The 21,751-nt window shown below is 39.6% G+C and overlaps 1 long non-coding RNA gene across 2 annotated transcripts in view; it reads left to right on the forward strand.

The window, feature by feature from the left end:
- Positions 1–1,563, forward strand: part of LOC121890421 — a 113,406-nt gene extending 111,843 nt beyond the window's left edge. For both annotated transcript variants that reach the window (XR_006093782.1, XR_006093781.1), the window contains exon 5: positions 1,146–1,563. This is a non-coding gene — a long non-coding RNA (uncharacterized LOC121890421). The remainder of the gene's footprint in view (positions 1–1,145) is intronic.
- The last annotated feature ends 20,188 nt before the right edge of the window (positions 1,564–21,751 follow it).

The raw sequence follows: 21,751 nt of genomic DNA on the forward strand, positions 1-21,751 counted from the left end.
TTTAAGTGTATGCCGCTAAAGTTATCAGTTTCTGGGAAACTGCTTGCAAGGCTCAAAGATAACGCATTGACCACCCGGCATGCTGTGTACTTCTAAGACTCCCTACTATGCAAACTGTTATTAGGCCACTACTGCAAATAATTTATTACAAGAACACTGCATCTTGACTATAGTTACTGCAAAGCATATTTTTCAGGATATGAGTTATTGGCTCTCCATACCAGTATCCATTGTTATACTAGTGTCCAGGCTCAGGTTCTACTAATTGTCACATTAAAGTGTGTCAACTGTAGAGCTAGGAGATAATTGTATAGTCAGAAATCACTGTTTCCTGCTGTAACTCCATAATTGAACACTATACTACTGTGTAGAGCCCTTTTTGCTCATTCTCTTTGGCTTATTAAGGTTCCACTGACGTGTAAAATCCTTGCACAATCAATAAAACATGATGTTGAGTGCTGCCAATAATCAGTTAAAGGCATGAAAACTGAGGTAAAGATCGAAGTTTAGCATTAAGATATGGAGCACCAAAGTGTGCAATATTGAATAAATAATGAAGGCATATGAAATAAGTAATAATTTAAATAAACAGTGAAGGATATATAAATGAACCAATACATTGTGAAATCATTGAAGAATTCATTAAAATTCAGCCTCATGTTATTCCATTATTCTTAGTTTCAAATTGAAATTTTTACTTCACTTCATAGAAGAATTGTGTATATCAAAATACTCGTTTTTAAAAAGTCTGTTTTTAGTTCATAATGGAATTTTTCATCACTTTTCATATCACCTTTTACTTCATAATGTAACTTTTTATAATGTCAGCTTTATTTCATCACGTCACTTTTTTTATAATGTCACTTTTAATGACAGTATTGTTGTCACCGGTCACCGCCCCCTCATTTTTTTAATCAAATACTCTGATCATCTCTTAGACAAGCAAGCTCAGCAAATAAGTCACTGGTTCTAGATACCAATATCCACTGCTGTTAGTGTCCACTGCTTAGGTTCTAATAAGTGTTGTATTGTACCATTAAAGTTTGTTAACTACAGAGTTAGAAGATCACTGTGTTGTCAGAAATTAATCCATTCAAGGTTCCACATCTGGCACATTGACCCTAAGCAGTGCCTTATCTTCACAGCATCTCACAGAGTAAGACTTGGGATACTACACCCAGTGTAGAATGGAAAAGTCCCTCAGCCAGTGTGTCAGCCCATGCATCATGCTGGATCAAGATGCCACAACTGGTCCCTTGTCCTCAGAGCATCTCACTGAGTACTTTGGTATCACATTCAGAGTAAGCCCCTTCAGCCAGGCTCTCTGTCATTGATGTGGACATCCAAGGACAAATTTCATCTGAATCCAAAAAGAAGTCAACGATGAGGTCAACTCTCTCCAAGCAGTGGTTCTCGACTGAAGATCCTCCACCATCACTGCTGTTGCCAGCTTCTAGATGTCAAATGACAGAGAAACAAAGAAGGGTTTGGCTGGAGCTGTTGCAACCATGAAATCCTTCGTCAAAGGATGAGTCACTGCAGTGCCTTTATGGGATTCCTCCATGTGCTCCATGTGCACGTTAGGTTAATTGGAAACTCCAAATTGACTATCTTGCATTGTCTTTTAATTAAACATTAGTACATTAATTGGATATAGATTGTGTTGTGTTTCATTCAGTGTTTTTACCTGTTTGCTACTCTAAATGAATACTTGAATATCGATTGTTGTAGCCGTTTGTTGGAGACATACATGATGAGATTGAGCTAGAACATGACTTTCTCTCCTAGACATCATGCTAAGAGTCTGAAGTCCTGTTAGCATCCCCTAGTGGTTGCAAGTGCAGTCTTCATTATGGACACGATATGAAAGCATTGGATAAAATACAACATATTAATGATGTAGCTATTCTTGGAGTCTTAACAGCCCTACCATAGTTTGTCCTGAGGATGGCACCAGAAGAATGGGCAGGAAATCACCAAAATCTTTAGGATTCGTCCTCTGGGGAGCAGGAGTCAAATGGTAAAACAGTCTGTTTAGTAGAATTTGATATTTATTGTGAACAAGTATAAATTTTGTCCTGATGGGGCTGTTAGAGGAAAGTTCAGTAAGTCAACAAAATGATTACGATTCATCCTCTGGGTATCAGCAATATCCACAGTTTGGAGAGTTGCTCCTCTTTAACCAAATAAAGGAAAGGAAAAAAAAAGAACAAGTGACATGAAATTTAAAAAAACAGACTTGGAAAGGGCATTTTTAAATAATAGCAATTATTTTAATTGTATAATTCAATAAAAATAAACTCAAAACTCTGTTATTATAAGTGATGAAATAATATTTCATTATAATTTGTTGAAATTTAAGAATTTCATAAATTATTCACAATTTATTTGTTCGTTCATATGCTATTTCAATTTATGCAAGCAGTTTTTAAAAAATTTTATGATTATTTGTTTATATTAAATCAAAACTTTGGGATTCCATATTAAGAGGGATTGATTTATTTGGCATTTTATCAAACACTATTGGCAAATGACAAAATAAATGAAAACAAAAGCAAAAAATGGTCATGCACAAATGCAAAAAACAATATTATAGCAAAAATATAAAAGGGAGGTCATTACCCAATAATTAAAGGTTCTTGCATAAAAGCATTTCTGTGACAGTCACTTTCAAGAAGAAAATGATTCAGGTAGCCAGCCTACACTCTAAGGTCTTGGAACAAAAGGCTTTAATGGCAAAGGCCCGATTAATTCTTTTTCGTTTGTTTTTCTAGGCTTGGGAGCTGCTATTGATTATTAATCATTATTTCACCCACTCAAGCTCATTTTACTTCACTACTTAGAGATAGTGATTGTTTTACTCCGTGACTTGAAGGTTCAAGTTCAACAGGTTGCCAGGTCAATGACAAAATTCTCCCTTTCTACTCATATATTTCCCTAAATTTAAAGAGAAAAAGAAAAGAAAAAAAACCCATAACAACAAAATAAATAAAATAAAATAAACCCACCCACACCTATCCCCCCCCCAATTGCTTGATCAGTAAGTTATCCTGGACACAGTTGAATATTTGCAATCTGGATCACTGGAAGTACAGCTAGAGGGTAAAGCCTCAAGGGAACATGATGAAGTTTACACAGTCTTTTTTCATGGTTTTTTTTTTAATGTTTTTTCCATTCATGTGTCATTGTATTTTCTTGTGCTCATGAGGTTATTGTATAAGTGGGTTAAGGATTAGTCATTGTCTAATTGTAATCATTTGAAATTTCGGAAATATTGAGGCTTTTAAGTGTGTTATTTCTATTGTGCTTCATGAAATACCAACTGTTTGTTTAATTTAGTGTCTTTCTTTTTTATACAATGAGATGGCACTTAATTCATTCAGTTCATTGAATATTGCCTTTGAAAACAATGACTCTTCAAAAGCATCATTAACCATCAAGTAAACAGACAGAACAACAGAGCTCCCTCCCGTGCTTGCTTATCTGTCCTTGCTGCCTTTGTTACAGGTATCATTCACTGCTTCCTGCACAGTTGAGTCTTTCTTAAGTCTCAACTAAAGCTGCTAAGATGGGGGATCATATTTTCACCGAAAAAGCATTTATCTGATTTTTCAAAGCGGTTGTACTTGACAGCAGCTTGTGAATGTTTCACTTGAAATTCTCATCTACATTTTAAAACACCATTTAAACTCCACAGATATTTGTCAAATCCATTTGAACTCCAACAGAGGCCAGACTGCCGGCGCTACACACCAGTGAACACAAAGAGTCAACAGAGCCAGTGCCACAATGTTGATTCATGTTGAGAGAGAATAAAATACTACTTTATTATGGTTCACAGCCAAAAAAGTGAGTCAGCCAGTATCTTTTTGTATAACTTTGAAGCCTTTGAAGGGGTTACATCCTCCAAAATAGCGGGATCCGAGTCAGTGTTTTCAAGCCTTGTGTGCTTCATTCTGTTTGGAGTTTTAGAAAAGTTATGTAAAAGTGAAGGGAAGGGATAACATATGTAGGCCACAGCTCATGAATTATATTCAAGCCGAAGTGAATGGCTGTTTGTGTGCGAGTGTGTGAGACAGAAAAGGCAAGGGAATGTGAATATGTACTTAACTGCATGATTTGCATCAAAATAGTGTATGTCTGAATTAACGTGTATGTGTGTGCAGGTTTTGTGCTTGAGTATTTGTGTGTGTGCCAACCAGACTTTGGCCTTTCTGTACAGTCAGTGCCACAGCCACTGACACAGCACCATTCAGAAGGCAATGTGCCAGTGACTTCCAACCAAGTCTCTAATTGACTGTCTACAATGAATCCTTTGCTTTTAAAAGAGAGGAAGAGAGATGGAGATGAGAGAGGGGAAAGGGGCACAGTTTATTTTGGTACAAATTGTCCACTTTCCCCATTATTAGTGCATAAGTTACCGAATAGGGCAATTACACACAGATTTAGAGGATTACAAGGACTGATAAGGACACATATACAGCAATTAACTATTTTATTACACTCATGTGGTTTATAGTCTGGTTTACAAGAGGTCCAGTCTAGTGCACATTACTACAGCAAGGCTAAGCAGGAACTGTTTACTTATTGAAAATGATAGCCTAGTTGACAAACCATCTCTGTTGGCTGCAAAATAGAATAGCAAAATGTCTCGCTTGAATATTGAGTAATTCATGCTGAGGCTTATTTGTTCCCTGAGGACCAGAGGATAGTGTGGGCACAGTGTTTTGGTTTAGTATGCATGGCAGGGTGTGTTGAGGTGAATGCATTGAGGTCTCCAGAGCACACTGCCAGCAGACAGAGCCAACTCTAGCTTGACGGGAGCAGCCAGAGTGTAGAGCTCTCAGTGGCGCTGTCCATGGTGCTGAGGTCCAGTAACTGTGGTACTGCAGCAGCATTGTGTTGGTCATATATAGGTGAGCGTCAGTGCCTGGAGCTGTCTGTGGTCCTGAAGCTCCATTGCTCTAGTGTGCTGTCCATGGGGCTTAGTGAATGGTGCTGTCCATGGTGCCAACACTCTATTGTGTGCCATGGACGGAGGTACTGTAGACATATGACGAAAAAGTAATCAAAAAAAGTGAAATCTGACTGTTGTATCATTATATATTAGATATTTGATTGATGATGCATTATGTGTAAGTACCTTTTGCTGCTGTAGTTGGTCATGGTGAAGCTAATTTTCACAACTTGTGGTATTATGATTAGTTGAATCTCTGACAATGCACCTTATCTTATAAGATGATTATGAGATATGTTTTTTAAAGTAAAATCTTCATCTGAACAAGTGTGAAGTGACAGTGGATATACTTAAGATAGGTTCAGTAACTTCAAAATACTTGAAAAATAAACTATGTGACATTGCCTTTAGGCTCAGTCATTGTCACTAAACATAAAGCTGAGGGTCAGTGGTCTGTCTGTCTTTGCTGCAGACAGACTACAGCCAGGCTGTGCATATTTTAAAGCATATGTTTAATATTTCAGCAAGGACAATAATTGTATTATTTAGAAGGTGTTAATCAACATTGGTTTTTCAGATAATACAGAACATTACAGCCATGACTAGGCACAAGATGGCAATAAAATCAATTCTAAATTGAAGTTAGTGCACTCCTGGTGATTTTATTATTCAGTATTTTTTTTAAAAAAGTGAATACATTTGAAATAAGTGCTGAAAATGTGGAAATCTTGATTTTGTTTGACTTGTTAATGGTAGTCATTATGCAAAATACAAAGCTCCTATATTAAAGGTACAAATATGTCGTTTTGCCCACATAAACACATAACAAAATGAATATCTTTTCAAAATAACATGAAAATTACAATCCATTACACATATATGCTGACAAGGAAACCTAACCTCCCTCTATCCCACAGTAAAACGACTGAAATAAAGCAAAAATTCACTATTCACATAATATGTATATATGTGCATGTGAGAATTACTGTATATACCTCTTATTGAAGGAATATATTGCTCGTAGGAAAATATCACTCAATTATTATTGATTCAAAAATCGAATAAACATACAGCATATGCAATATCAATAAACAACTGTGAGCCGTGATTCCAACTGATGCCATGATGTAAAACGATTTCGTCCGCGTAACAGCATCTAGCTGTTGTCATACCACTGTAAACCGCGACCTCAAGTGGTTTATTGCTGACGTAATATCGATTATCTGAATGTTTCACTTTGAACAAAATCACTTGGAGTCGCACAGTGCGCACTTTTCCCCTCGCTCTTTTCTCCCACTGTCTCTCTGTCCACTCTCCATCCTCCGCTTCCTCCTGCAAGCATGCTGTGATCTTCATCTACTTCATCCCCAAACCGTGAGCTCAAAGGACTTTTTTTTTTCCTACGACCATCCCTCTTTCATTCATCCAGGCGTGTATTCACCGGATTTTATAGGACTCCGTTTATTTTTCAACCCAGTCTTTGGACTATGCCAGCGGGGCTGCTGAGGCTGAAGAGAATCGAGGAACCTACCACAGGTGAAAGGAGATTTTACGACGCTGCGGTATAGATGATTGAACACTTTGAGCAACGCAATCATCAGGCACCAGCGCTTCCTTATACTGAAATATAAAACGGAAATTGAGATTAACACACTTTGGGACAACTAAAGGGACGTTTACCAACTTGCGTTTCTGAACGAATATAAAAATCATTTCCCAACTGGGATTGCTAAGGAAGATGTGACCTTTTCTTTTGCGCACCGGCAATCCGACTACCCAAGGAGCAGATCACCGCTTTTCTATCAGTTGCTCGATCTTGACATGTCTTTTTGGGGGATTACACGCGGAGATATGAGCATTGTAAGAGGCCGAGCTGGATTGTGAGATTAATACCTTTTCTTTTTATTTGTCTCTTCAAAGAGGAAGTGCTCTGTTTGTTCAATGGCTTCAGTGTCAAGGTTGGCAAGACGCAAAGATGCCAGTCGCTGGCCGAGAATGTCGTCAACTTTCTGGGCTGTGGTGCTTCTGACAGCGCTGCTGGTTCTCTACTGCGGTAAGTCGCGGCGCTCATTTTGACCACACATATCGGCATTTGGAGCGTTTGGCACAAACACTGGTGCGCAGTGGGTGACCGTGTCATGCGGGGACGCTTTGACAACAAAATTATGCGCCTGGTATTGGCAATCGCTCTTAGTGTATTGATCTCACTAGTTGTCGACGTGTCAATTTTTTTTTTTTCTTTTTCCTAACAGTTATCGGAAAACACTTGTCCGCACAGCTGCGCGCGCACACACACACTAAAACCCACACACAGACATGCATGAGCTATACAGAGAGACAGAGAGAGAGACTGAGAGGGAGAGAGCTTAGATAAGAGTAAAATGTGTCTTTTTGTCTGTGAAATGTGCTGAAAACACTTTGGATAGGAGAATGAACTTCAGTTTGCCAGAGGCCTAATTAAGTCTCTTGTGGCTCCCTTTAATTCTCTCTCTCTCTGTGTGTCTCTCGCTCTCGTGGACACACACATACACATCTCTGTCCTGAGGGCTGTATTACTGTCAGACTGACTTACTGGGGTCAGACAGTCATGTATCTGTCACATTGACTCTGGACTAAAGACTGGCTACAGAAAATGTCTGAATTTCAGATGTAACATACTGTATAAAGAATAGACTTTCCATTTATGAACAAGCCCTGTTAGTTGGTCAAACAGTAAGTCTTACCCCGGGTGGTAAATTCAACTATTGCCTGAGGATAACCTTATTAGGCAAATGTATTCACACACACACATACACACACACACACACATGGTTGCACAATCACTCTCTCTCTCTCTCTCTCTCTCTCTGAGGCTACTTCTCTGGCCGAGGATGTCTTTTCATTTCTTGTTTCCTGGCACCTTCACACCTTCTCCCTTCTTGCTTCCCTTCTCTGTCTCAAACTGCATCTGAGTCACATATGAGCAAAAATCCAGCTGGCACACTGTGCTCCAGTCTGCTATGTGTAAAAACGGAGGCTATGTGCAATAGCCATGATAAACCCATTAAAAACTGAGCTATTTCATTAGCCGCTGAGCTAATGATTAATATAATCATCTTGTCTTCGAGCACATTAGCAATGCTGGTGTTGTAGAGAAATGAACAGATTCGTTATTTGATCATTTTAGCCTTCTGGAGTATTCCGTATGATGTCCAGAATGGCTAGAGCTCTGTCTTTTTCTCTTTTCTCCTTAAACAATGAACAAAAGATTGAGTTTGCTTTGTAATCACACAGGCACGGGTTAATCAATAGGGGGTTTGGTTTATAAGAGCGAAAGGTTCTGGACAGGGGGTCTTTTTCTTTTATGGTGCCTTCGGCCATGTCGATTGATCTCCTGCTTGTGTCCAATCAATGGTGCCTGGATGTTTGTTTCAGTCAGCAGTCTTTGAGTTCCCCAAGGACCTCGACCTCCTACCCAGCAACACCTCACCACTTCTGGAACTTAATAATCCAAGCAATAGTGATTCCTTGATTTGTTGTATTTTTTCTTTTATAACGTCTTCAACCCAAACTGCTCAGAGTTGTTTGCTATTTTCAGTCTGAAATGCTATTTGTGCAACAATGAGACTGGAATCTTTTTTCTTATTGGGTACTTTAACTGTAGCAAAAAGATAAATGTCCATTATAATGGATATATATTATTTCCTCCCTTTTTGCTTTTTGTTCTCGTTTCTTGTCTTGTGGACTTTTTGGCTGATAAATCTCCACTCATTTGAATTTGCAGCTCTGAAGATTTCACTGTTCTCTCTCTTTCTTTTTTAGCTTTGTCTTTCTTATCATCCATTTCCATTTTGTTTGACCTTCCTCCTTTTTTGCTGTCTTTCTGTTTTGTCATTTTCTCTTATTTATTGTACCCTCTCCTCTACTTTGTTCTTGTGTCCTTCAATACCCTGGTCAGCTGGCTGGTCCATTTCGCTGTGTCGTCTTACATACCTCCAGATTTTTTTGAAGATGTTTTTTTTTGGTCTAACTCCATCTCCATTTTCTGCATACTTTATTTTTCTAGATCTATTTTGGGTCTTTTTAGCAGACAGTTTTTCTGTTGAAGGTCTGAGCTGAACTGACTGCTGCATGTTACTGTATGTTATTCTGACGGAGGTCTCTGCTCTCTCAGCAGTTTGTACCGCCTCTCTCTTGTCATCTATTGTCCTCTGGCCTGTCCCACTTCTCTTCTCTTCTCTTCTCTACTCTTCTCTTCTTCTCTTCTCTTCTCTTCTTCTCATTCATTAGTCCAAGAAACATCCAAAGTCATTTATTTATAATTGGATTACTTTTTTTATTTTCAGATTTGGGCATCTTGAAAAAAAGTATTACTTTGCAATTTTTGACATAGGCAGTAAAATCTTAATGTCTCTAGCTCTCTACATTATACTGTATGCTTAACAGTGTTATTGAATTTGCATTTACATTGTCATCTGATCATTTTATGGTTTTTCTTGGCTATCAAAACATGTTTGTGGGGATTGTTTTTGCAATTCTGCCATGATTAGTTCAGCACATATGGAGGAAATGGCTGTTGTGCAGGCTATAAAAATGGCTATACACATATGCACATATAAATGCCACCATAGATGATTCACAACTTTTTTATCTGTACATCTGTTTCTAATGCTTATATGCAAATACGAATAAGTGGCATCCATTTTTACTGTACCATGTGGATATTATTATGTTTAGATTTTAATATGTACTTTTCACTGTAGTCCGTGAGAGAAAAAATACTGTACATATTGTAGATATTTACATGCATGGTGTGTACTGTATAGCTATTGTTTGTACCAAGGGCAATTTTGCTTTGCAGTGCTGCTGTGTTGTGCAGCCAAAGGGGGGAAATGAGGGAGCTCTGTGATTATGGCTATGACTCATATGGTGCCTGTCACCTAGAATCAACATCCAACTTCACACGATCTGCTGTCCTCACTCAGGCCCTTCTGAGAGGGAGAGATTGAAGAGGAGAGGGAGAGAGAGAGAGAGAGGTGTGGTGGAGAGAGGAAAAGGGAGGGATAGAAGAGGAGGCATTGAAAGAGGTGAGGCCAGGAGGTAGCTTGATATCCTCACTAATGCTTTGATAAGAGAAAGGTGGAGGTGTGGGGAGCGGGATAAAAAAAAGGGAGGAAAGGAAGGGGAGATGGAAGGAGGCAAGATGGAGGAGGGAAAGGGACTAATGAAAAGCAGATTTGGAGGGATGAGAGGATGAGCCACAGGAAGGAGGATAGAAGGAGGGAGAAGAGAGAGAGACAGAAGCTCCGCTGAGGATGAAAAGGGAAGCATGGTGGTGAGGGGGCAAAAGGTGAAAAAAGTGGAAAAAGAAAGTGAAAAGAGTCAGACAGGGAGAGACAAACATAGGGCTGAGAGAGAAAGAGAGACGCTTGCAAGATAAATGACAACTGCACAACAATTTAGCGGCTCAAATCATAAGCTCCTGTTGGAAACTGTAATCACACAAGAATGCTTTGGTACCCTCTGATTACATTAGAAATTTTTTTAACATGCATTGTATTCTGCACAGTAGCTCCCTCCTCTGGAAGCTCTCAGCCATGCATTGGTTTGCCGACGGTGTTATGTATTCATGAGGCTGTAGCCCTGCATGTGAGCTTGGAGGAAGGTGATGATAGCCACAAGGCTAGCTAATCAGTATGCTAATCTTAGCTTGGGATAGCTAAGGAGTGTAGCACGACTGTAGTCCTGGTCTGAACTGCAAATAGAAAGAGAAGGAGATGAGGAAAGATAGAATAACAGGCAGTTAAGCAGGGGAAAAGGTGGGGGAAGCAATAGAGAAAAAGAGGCGGGAGACAGAAAGAAAGAGAGGTCACGTATAATTCATTCCTTGTACCAACCTTCAATGTCAAAAATGTAGCGACTGCTGATTCATTCCAGCCTTTAATGTAATCTTCTGTGCACTGTTACATCCACAACATGGACACATACACGTGCACAGACAGATATAAACACTCAAGGGCAAACACATACATTAGAGATATTAATGAACATAACATCAAAGTAGGCACATAGGTTACAGTGACGCGCACACACCGGCACAACTGAATCAAAGCAGGCATTCAGGGTCACACATACAGAAGCAAACATCCATGACCTACTTGCACATACATGAACATCACCCTGGAAGGATACAGATTTTGAGAATGCAGAAAGGTTGGACACACACATGCATGAGCACACATTCAACTGCTATCAGGGACAAAAGCTCTCTGCTGCTTAAAACCATTGCCATCAGATCACTCTGTCTCTCAGCATGGTCTCCTGTGTTTCCTTCTGCCTGTTTGTTTATGGCTTGCTGTTGTTGTGCAGCTGAATCGATGGAATGTTGACTGTTACTGAGAACTGCAGCTTGGGGGCATCCATGGAGAAAAGATGGTGTGACGTGCCCTGATAGCTGAGGCATCTCATCGCCTGGCGAGCTCAAAACACATAATCAAGCATATGTAGTGATATGTGGAGGCTCGTATCTGCGGACGTGTGTACACACACATACACGCACATACACACACACAATTTCCGTCGGAGATGTCTGAGAACCTTGCAAGTCTGATTCACCAGCTGAGAAAACGGGAGCCGACTGACCTCGAAAACGCAAGAACTTGTAGGTGAACGCATGCACATATTTGAATATCTTATCCTATTTTCAGCATAGCCTCGAGCCTCTTCCTCTGCAGGGAGGGAGACTGAGAGAGGAGCCACTGTCAGGAAGCAGCAGAAAGGGCTGCCGATGGCCTGGGGACGTAAATTCATAAAGGGAGTCAACTTGTTGAGTTTTCCGCCGAGAAAGCACAGAGCCACATTATGGACCCCCGGAAATGGGGCCAGAGACCATATACATATTTCAACAGCTTTTTAGAAGGCAGCTTTGCAAAATTTAAAGACCATGATGAGTGTCATTTGAAATATTAAGTAGCAATGGGATCTTATTCAGTGTGTGCAGGGATCCATTGACATTAAATGGGAGATGGCAGTGTGGCCACAGGTGGTGTGTTTTTTTTTCTGTGTGTGTGCAGCCTGCACTCGTGTCAACTCACTGCTGCACTTTTGACTGAATAGAACAATTTAGAGTTATGGGAATGCTTGTTGATGGTGATCTTCAGGTTGGCATATGTTCGGCGCTCTTGGCTCTCTCTCTCTCTCTCTGTGAGGCAATGGGCATCCATCATCCCATACGTTTTAAAAATGTCTTGATGTTTGCACACTCTGGACTGTGGAAAGGCAACACCAGGATACACTGACTTATAGCTGAGGCTGACAAGAAGCTTCCTTCCTTTCTGAACCACTTTTTTTTTCCACAGTGAACATCTGGTGTATAAATAGTTTGTTGTTTCACCTTGGATTCTAGTCAGCCTTCTCAATAATAGACCACAGTTACGGAATTTCTTTTAAGGATGAGCAGCCAACCTGCAGCTTCTAAAATGGTACTCTCTTGATGTACACTGAAACACAGAAGTCAAACAGAATTATTTAGAAATTACATTGACAGGGTGCATTGTTCCCTGCAGCCTCACACTGAATCAATGGATGTTGACCTTTTCGATGACAAGCTTAACACACACAACACTTATAAATGCAGATATGCAATCAATTACAGCCTTGGTGCTCCTCATTTCAATTTTAGCATTGTGTGTGTTTCTGCTTCTTGTTAAAACTATTGATTGTAGGGAAAACTTGTGAGGAAAAATCTCCTTAATAAAACAAAGGATGTGATGTCATCCCTTGTGGCAAGCAGCACATACTGACTGGCAGACCCCTCCTGGCGAAGAGACAGTGGCAATAGCTTTTAAATTATAGAAGGATTTTTGCTGTATAGCTACAGTAACTCCTACAAGTCAGCATCATGCCTGTGTTTTGCAGTTTCGTTATCACAGCTTTATATGTAGAGTAGCACCACACAGCCTGTTCCTTCGCAGCTGCTCCACAGCCTCAGAACAGTTAACACCTACAACAGTTGGCTCACTTGTTTACGCTGAGACGCAGTAAAAGTTGCATTAAAGCCGCCTCTCTGTCTCACTGATTCTATTTTCCTCATCGCTTCATCCTCAAAACCATCTCCCCCTCAGTTCCCGTTTCTCTCTCTGTGTTCCTCAGTTTTAAGATGCCTCTACATGCACCTTTGTAACCAGACCCTGCTGTGTGAAAAACGTGGATGCCATAATGGCACGCTAATATACTGTGACATTACCTTAATGTGAAAACAAATTGTGTAGTGTTTGGAGTTTTCAGTTAGGCAAAGTATTGTCATATGCGTCTCCATGGCTAATTGCACCCTAAATGCTCCGTGTCCCATTGGGAATTAATTTGGTGTCAATGTGACTTTAATTACCATTTAAACTGCATTTATAATATTTACATATCATATTGTAAGTGGTGTATGACAGCAGGGTTCAACAGGTTGCGTTCAAAGAAAGGCAATGTTTGTGCATAAATGCTTGGCTGCCACTGTAGCATGCAAATGTCCCACATTAACTGCTTTTCCAGCTCTACCATGACAATATAGCTCATTAAAAAAAATTACAAACACAGAATTTGAGATCCAGGCGCCTTTGACAAAGAAAAAGTGATTAATGATAAGTTCTTGAAACCAATCTTTTAAATTGTGCAAGGCGGCTTAATTGGGTCGGAATCCGGACAGAGTCTTGCGGTGTGCTTCTGTCTCAAGAGGATTCATGGATGTGCACTTGTGCTTGTTTTGCCTACGGCCAGTAAGCCCATTCAGAGAGAGATGCTAAAGCTACTCCCCCTTTATTACTGCAAAAAGCAATTGCTTGGAAGAAAATGCCAGAATGGTGCTTTGAATTCCTGGAGGGGCCCATCACTGAGACGCGGCCCATGGAGCTGAGACAGCTAGCATCTGGAGCAAAAACATGGCGGTAAAGTGAGGAGAGGGAGGAGGAGGGAGGAAAAGAGGGAGTACGATGGCAGAGGGGCAATGAGAATGAGAGAGTAGGAGAGGGAAGAGAGACAGGCAGAGAGCACAAGGGAGACAGAGAAATGGTGAGTGCGAGACAGACAGAGCCAGGGGTTGACGAGGGAGCAGTAGAAAGAGCTTGAGAGAGAGAGAAAAGGACTGCGCAGGCAATGAGACAAAAGACAGACAGACGAGAACACTCAGACGGTCCGCAATTGACAGCCGGTTGGGGAATAAAGTCAGCTAACACAATGAAGCAGTCGGCAGACAGACTCGCTGCAGAGTAGCCGAGAGGCTCTCAGAAGTAGAAACAAATATTACATTAGAAGAGACAGAAGCCATTTGTCACAGTGGGAGGCCTGAGAGGTAGTTAAGCTGCAGAATATGGGGACCCGTGGCCTCGTTGATACATGTCGCCACGAGGAGGAAATTGTGCTGAAGTCAACTCCGTTCAATCAATTGTCTGGTGTCCTTCAATGACTCCCGCACTTAACGAGATAACGCCAGCACAAAGTTTCGCCAGTCCAACTCTCGAGAACTTGTTATGGGGCCTTGAAGGCCTCCCCTCATTCCCTCCCTCAATCCTTTCCCTCCTCCTTTCATCCACTCTTCCCTTTTCCTGCCAGCCTGTCAGCCCCACCACTTCCACATCAAGGCCCGGTGACATATATGCTGACAGCAACGATTCAGTGTTAATGTTTCCGGATGATAAATCTGCTGGACATGTATGGCCTAAATGACAGCTGCACTCTGTTTGCACCCAGACGTCAGAGACGGTTGATATTCTGAAACTGTTTCAAGGATTGTAGGAATCAGACAGCCAGTCGGTCAGTCAGTCGGTCAGTCACCTGGTCAGTCAGTCAGAGTTTTGGCTGTGAGCCACAAGGTCCATTACCTGGCTCTCAATATGAAATTGATTTCATTAAATAACAGCTGAAGTAGAATGTTCATAATAACAAAAGCATCTATTGTCTGTTTTTTCTCTCTTTGTTTCTGCCTTTCCTTTCACTCTCTTTCTCCTTAGTTAAGCTGCTGACACTATCTGTGATTGATATGGAAATTACAATGCGCTTGCCCTCATTTATCTTGCAGTGTTGCTTGTTGCTGCTCCAACAACCATTTTGGGATGCAGAAACGATGAACTGATTTGTGGTAGCTGTTGTATAGAGCAAAAGGGATATACAGTAAAGATTTGATTTGAGACCCTGCATAGCCCAGAGGATGAGAAAGTTTTCCTGTTTTAATGGAAAAACAACCACTGTGCCTATGAACAAGGCAGTAACTTCAATATTTCTAGACGCACACATGGAGTCCCGGAAGCAACAAATGTCACTAATCAGTCAAATGTATCATTGAATACATAAATAAATAATACAATGCAGTTAAATAATTTAAATGTATGTATTAATGACTGTAAAACCTCCTCGTTTACCGCCCATTCACCCATGACTATGAATTTTTACAAATTTTTCATGTTTGTTAGTTGCAGGGGTGTGCAGAGAGCCCAGTATTTGTATTCAAATTAAAGTGGAAACAGGTGTAAAAATACAGTTTTTATTATATTATTTTCATTTTAGGATATTAAAGTGTTAAAATAACTGTTTATGAATAAGCTATCTTATGAAGAAGGTCCCCACACTGGGTCTTGAACTCGAGTCTCCCAGATCATAGACGACTGCGCTGACTACTGAGCTAAAACCATGTGTCCTGCCAATGTGCAGCCAGACCTATGCCTTTATCTCTGGCAAACAACCCGAACTCCGGGAATGATGTCCAAATAAGGAAATGTGCGTCATGTAGCAGGTGGATGTGACTCCCCTAGTTGAGACCTGCTGATAGACGTAACAGCGGAGCAGAGGAGAGAGACTGAGATAGCGATGTAACTGACCTGTGCACTGGTATTTAACATGTAAAAAGAAATCATTTTCAAATTATTTGTATGAAAATAAATGTTCGTAAAAAAACTCACTATTTGTGCTTTGCTGAATAACTTATTTGTATTCGGGCCCATCCGTAGTGGGTCGCAGCATACGTTTAATCCCCTATTCTACCAACATGTGTTTATATAGTATTACATATACGTATTTTGGTGTAATGTGGTATAAATATATGTTAGAGTAGTTATTGTATGAAACACTTACCCCCTGTGGATGACATTTAAATATGTTGTTTTATTATGTCCAACGTTAATAATTTATACTCAGAACTCCAATATTAAGTTAAGTATGGCATCGTGGCTTAAAAATATAGTAAAGTCATTTGTGCAATCTCCTTTTGCAATGAGGGCATTAAGAGAGCAGTTTAAGATGAATAAACCTTGGAGTGGATAAGCCTGATGTCACATTGCAGCAGTAGAAAAGAGAACTGGTATGACAGAAAACACTGGAGGATGCTGCTGCCTGGAAAGAGACAATCTAGTCAGATGAAGTAAGTACTGGAGCTGAGCTGTTGCAGTTTTAACTTCTTTGAGAGCTTTAACTTACTCTTGCAACGAGATGCTATCAAATTTGACAGATGCGGTGTGTTTACTTTTCTAAATTTAAATGGTGTTCATGTGAGTAAATGTGACACACTTACTGCATGTAGTTGGAGTTCTTAGTTCATGGCAATGATAGAGTTTTAACTACCTGCTACCAGACAACCATTTATCTTTGTGTACAAGCATACACCCTCAGTGACTGTAGCTCCACCAGTCACCAGCCACTACTGGTTCCGAGTTATTTTTATATGATCAAAGTAACTGCCAGCAATCAAGATGTTCTGTGTGACAAAGTTGACTGGTGGTGACTGACACATTTGTTCCCCTCGGGGCTTACTGTTGCTGTATGCTGCTGAGATCGTTCAGCATTACAAACTTGTATACTTGACTCGACCTGAATCGACCCGAGTGCTGCTTGCTGTGTTAACTGATTTACATACCTCACGTTTCTAATTCTTGATTACTACTGCCATGATACAACATACTGTACATATGTACTACACAAATTTACCACAGTGTGGCCTTATGGAGGGTACAAGTGGTTGGTTAGCCAGACACTTCACCACTTTGGTCCAGACTGAAATATCTTAACAACTGGATTGCCATGAAATTTTGTACAGACATTCATGTTGCATAGATGATGTGCTGTAACAACTTTTCATCCAGCACCACCATCCAGTCAAATTTGAATTTGCCCAAAAGTTTGATTTATTATAAAATAACTGCAAGACTAATGATTCCCATCAGACTCTGCTGTATTTTGTGTTTAGTGCTAATTAGAAAATGTTAGCTTGCTAACACACTAAACTAAGACGGTGAACAGTATTTAATGTAAAACACAAAAACACAATTTTACAAGTCATCTGTAAATGTAGCCCACACATTTTTAAAGATAAATTACTTTATTTCCAGTCAATACTGGTGTGAATGTCACAGAAAACTCAAAGGTTTGATATATTTTAAGGTCCAATATATACAAAGGCAATATAACACTCAAATGCCTGGTTCCAAACAGTAATTTCTGCCAAAAATACAGCTAAATATGCTTTAGTTTGTGCATATTAGAGCCTTTTGTAAAGTTGTCACCCTCTGGGGCTCCATCCAGTAAAAGGGGGTGAAGATGATCCCCTGTCTTCTCTGAACAAGAGAATAACAGCGTGCAGGAATAGAGGTAGAGATTCCAGAGAGACAGCCTGACGAAAAGTGTGAGAAGCAGAGGGGTGGGACAGACAGAAGGTTAGGACTGCTGCAAGGGACACAGTAGGAAATGTTGCCCGAGAGTGCTCAGCGAGCTGCAGCAGTGTAATTCCAGCTGATACTCCTCTACATGCTGAAACATGCCTCAGTTATGCATGCATGGCACGATGGAGGAGATTTAAGATTTTCTCTCATGCTCTCTTGCTATCTCAGTTTCTCTCTGTGTCTCTTTGTATACAGTATTTCCTCCCTTCCCAATCTCCCCAGCGCCCCTCGCTCACACTCTCTCCCCCTCCAAGCCTTTGGCAGTGATAAACCCTTCCATTGTTACAATGACAGCAGAACATGCGAGTTATGCCTGCCTCTTCAGGGTTGAAGAGCTCATTACGACTTCTCAGCGGGGACCCTATAGGCAACAATATATGTGATGTGCATGTGACACAATCAGTGAAATTCATGCAAATGCACCCTGTTATGAATTACACTGTTGGATATTGCCCTTTGTGATATGTAACAATCACTTTATTGCTGGCATACCCTATATCTTATATGAAGACCAAGTATTTAGATAAAAAGCAGGACATGGTATCTTTTGATTTCTTGCTTTTTCCCCCCAATTTCTGTCTGGTTTCTTTCCATACTGTATTTAAATGATAAAAGTGGCTGATTGTAGAAGCGTGGTGCCATTTGAGAAAATGACACATTTTCACTCAGATAATCTGATCTGATATTGGACTTGTAACTTTGAAGAAAACACTATCTCATCTCTGGCATAAAACCAGAATATTCAATATAGATCATTATTTTCTGAGAAAGACACAATCTACATCATTTCAGCACCATCTCTGACAAAATGGAATCAATGTGAATATGACTGGGAAAAGATATTAGGTAACTCACTAGGGCTCAACCATTTATATATGTAGGTTGTTAATATCACTTGCTCTGAGTAGAAAATGGTTGGTTCACCCAGTAAATTACAAAACAAAAACATAATTTCTCACATACAGTACTTCTAGTGGTACCCATCCATGTCCATACTTAATATTATTTGTCGCAGTTTTGAGATATCGTACTCGTATTCATACCTCCACCCTAATACAATGTAAGTGAATGGAACTTTGCTTTCAACAGTTTTCATTGGAACTACATTCTCCTAAAAATAGAAAATAATATTGATGACAGTATATTCTGTGGATTATCCAGAATAACAGGGACACTGTTTCTAGAAGGGATGTTACCTTTTTTTAAATGTCAATTTTAAATGCTGTGAGCACCAGAAACAAATATCTGTTTACCTCCATCCTATTGGGGTAGAGGCAGATATGTGGCTAGATACTACACGGCAACTCTGTCTCCTAGACATTAAGTTTATATATTGTTTCGCCACATATGTTTTGGTGGAAACATAGTTTCTCCCTGGATTATGTTTGCTGGCATTATTTTCTACAGTGCAGGATGTGCTGTGCTCTTGTACAGCAAAGATGTTGTAGGATAATAGTCAGGGTGGGTCATGACAACCCAAGTCTCACATGTGGTTATAACACTTCGGTTAAGGTTAGGGAAAGCTCATGGTAAATATTAAAAAAAATAAAAGCCACTCTGTTTCTGGTCACCATTGAGAGCTAAATATTAAACCAAGACAAGAATCATTCACTAGCCTTAAGCCAGTGCTTAGAGTTGCCAAAATATAACCAAGAAACACTTAATCACGCTTTAGTTGCCACAAGCAGATATCGTAGAGACATAAGTTGTCAGTTAAAGTTTTGCAGATATGTTCAATATTAGCATTTTGCGACTTTGTGTTTATTTCAAAATGTTTTTGCTGTTGCACATTAGTAGTATATAAAAATAATTTCTAGGAGACAAGGTTGCACTGGTGGTAAATAAGAAAATATGTTTTTTTTCATAATGTGGATGAACTGATCCTTTTAAGACTGAAACCATTTGTACACCAGAACATCTCATCAATGCTTAATTTACAGCATGTACATTTTATATTTACAACTGAAGTATCAAGGGGTTTTTTAGATTGTACTTTTTTTTTTTTAAAACTTCAAACACGCTGACGGAGACACAATAACATATTTCTTGTAATTATTGTCATAGATATAGTCTAACATACACCATAGTGTGCATCATTAACTCAGGGCTGTGGTGAATGCAGTACATAATATTGGTGGGTGATTTCATTTTTATAAAAAATGATCTGTTATCACAGGAAGATGCATGTCACCAGCTCCCCAATTAAATCAGAAGCTCTTGGTAGCGAGCGTTGGTTGATGAATCAATCCTACACACTCACATAAATGTAATTACTTCATTTGTCAACGTCTGGGGAGACCACATCGAGCTCCATGTACCCAAAGCTTCCAGCAGAGAAGTGAATAAAGAGAACTCTTCGCCATTTCGCCCTCCTCTTCATCTCCGGTAGGGTCTGCCCCGTACAACTTAATCACAGCTATAATCATTCAGTAAGAGCAGAAGTTATCATTTCATCAATTCCCTTTGGCCTGTGGCGGACATTACAAGCAAGATATGAGTTTCACATCAAAGTAGATACCACCCCCATTCACATCCACCTTCACATACATACACACACAAACTATTGCTGTACTGTACTCTCCAGAAGAACAGCATGCATTATTCATCAACATGCTAACATCAATTAAAGAAAGATCACATAAAAAATGAGTTGTTTCTTTTAACCCCTGAGCTATTGAGGTGGGGGTGGGCGGTGGCTGACATCTGTTGTTATGGGTGCTGTTGCGGGAAGGTGGTAATCAGATGATGGGCGTTATTTTTTTGTATTCTAATCCCATCTTGCATTGAGAGGACAGATGTTGGCAAGCTAATTAACAAATCCTTGGGCGATGTCGACGTAAGTCTTCACATTCAGAAGCTGTAGGAGGGGAGGGAGATATTTTGTTGGATCATACACAGTCAGCATCTTAAGCATTACACATAAGTGTGTGAGTATAAATGCTCACTCTCTCGCTTCCTTTGCCACAAACCACCTACTAAACCCTGATTTTGAAGTCACACATATTTTTTTAGTGAGAGACATTAAGCTGAAGAAGAGGTGGGGTGACTTTTTTCTCCTGTTGACACAGTATGTCATCACCAGCCATCAACTGTTGCTAATTTATGAGCAACAAGACAGAGGCATCATTTTATGGCTTTGATAAATCAAACAAAAGTAAATACTGAATATTTCAATGTTTTTGCATCATGGATATGTAATAATTATGAATCAGTTTTCTCAGCAGTTGTATTAATACATTTTAATTGGAACATAATTGCAGATTAAGCATTTTTGTTAACTGCAATGCTACTTTGCTCTCCTTTCTGTTGTTTTATTGTATCTTTGTAAACCCAATAATTTCATGCAGACGTATATTCTATTGTAATTATTAGCTAGATGTTGATAATGAACCGATAATGAACAAACAAAGAATTGCATTTGATCACATATTCTATTCATTTTTACATTTCTAAAGACTTGCAAACCATGCAGCTAATCTGTCTCTTGACACTGTGTGTTCTGTGCAGTAGTGAAAAGTGTTCAGGTCTTTTACCTAACTCAGGGTAAAAATACTCCAACCAAAATGTATTCAAGTATTAGCAGCAAAATAAGTATTAAAAGTAATAATGCAAAAGAATGACCCCTGTCAGCGTATTATTAAATTATTATTACTGATGCATTACATCTTTATTTTATTTATTAGTTTATTCAGTAGGAACAACACAGATAAACATTGTTGCACAGGGAAAAGCAGTGTAACAGATGTAATGTATTTAGTAATGTACATAGGGCATCAAGCCCCCGTCCCTGCTCTGGTTTTTAAATTCTGGTTTAAACAGCTGAACAAATATGTAGATAAAACAGACAGAACCAATAAAACAGGCTGTGTACATGTGTCTATGTATTGTACATGACTGTGTACATGACTGACATATAGGTGCAAGAGTGTGTGTGCATATATTATTCAGCATGTAGGCAAGGCAAGTTTATTTGTATAGCACATTTCAACAACAAGGCAATTCAAAGTGCTTTAGCATGAAAGACATCAAGACAGATTACAAAAGCAACACTAGGCGATGTAAAGAGACATTTAAATACAATTGAAAAGTGTTAAATTTGGAAATAAAAAAAGAAGCTAAAATA

Source organism: Thunnus maccoyii, chromosome 23 (assembly GCF_910596095.1).
Source record: "Thunnus maccoyii chromosome 23, fThuMac1.1, whole genome shotgun sequence".
Classification (NCBI taxonomy): Eukaryota; Metazoa; Chordata; class Actinopteri; order Scombriformes; family Scombridae; genus Thunnus; species Thunnus maccoyii.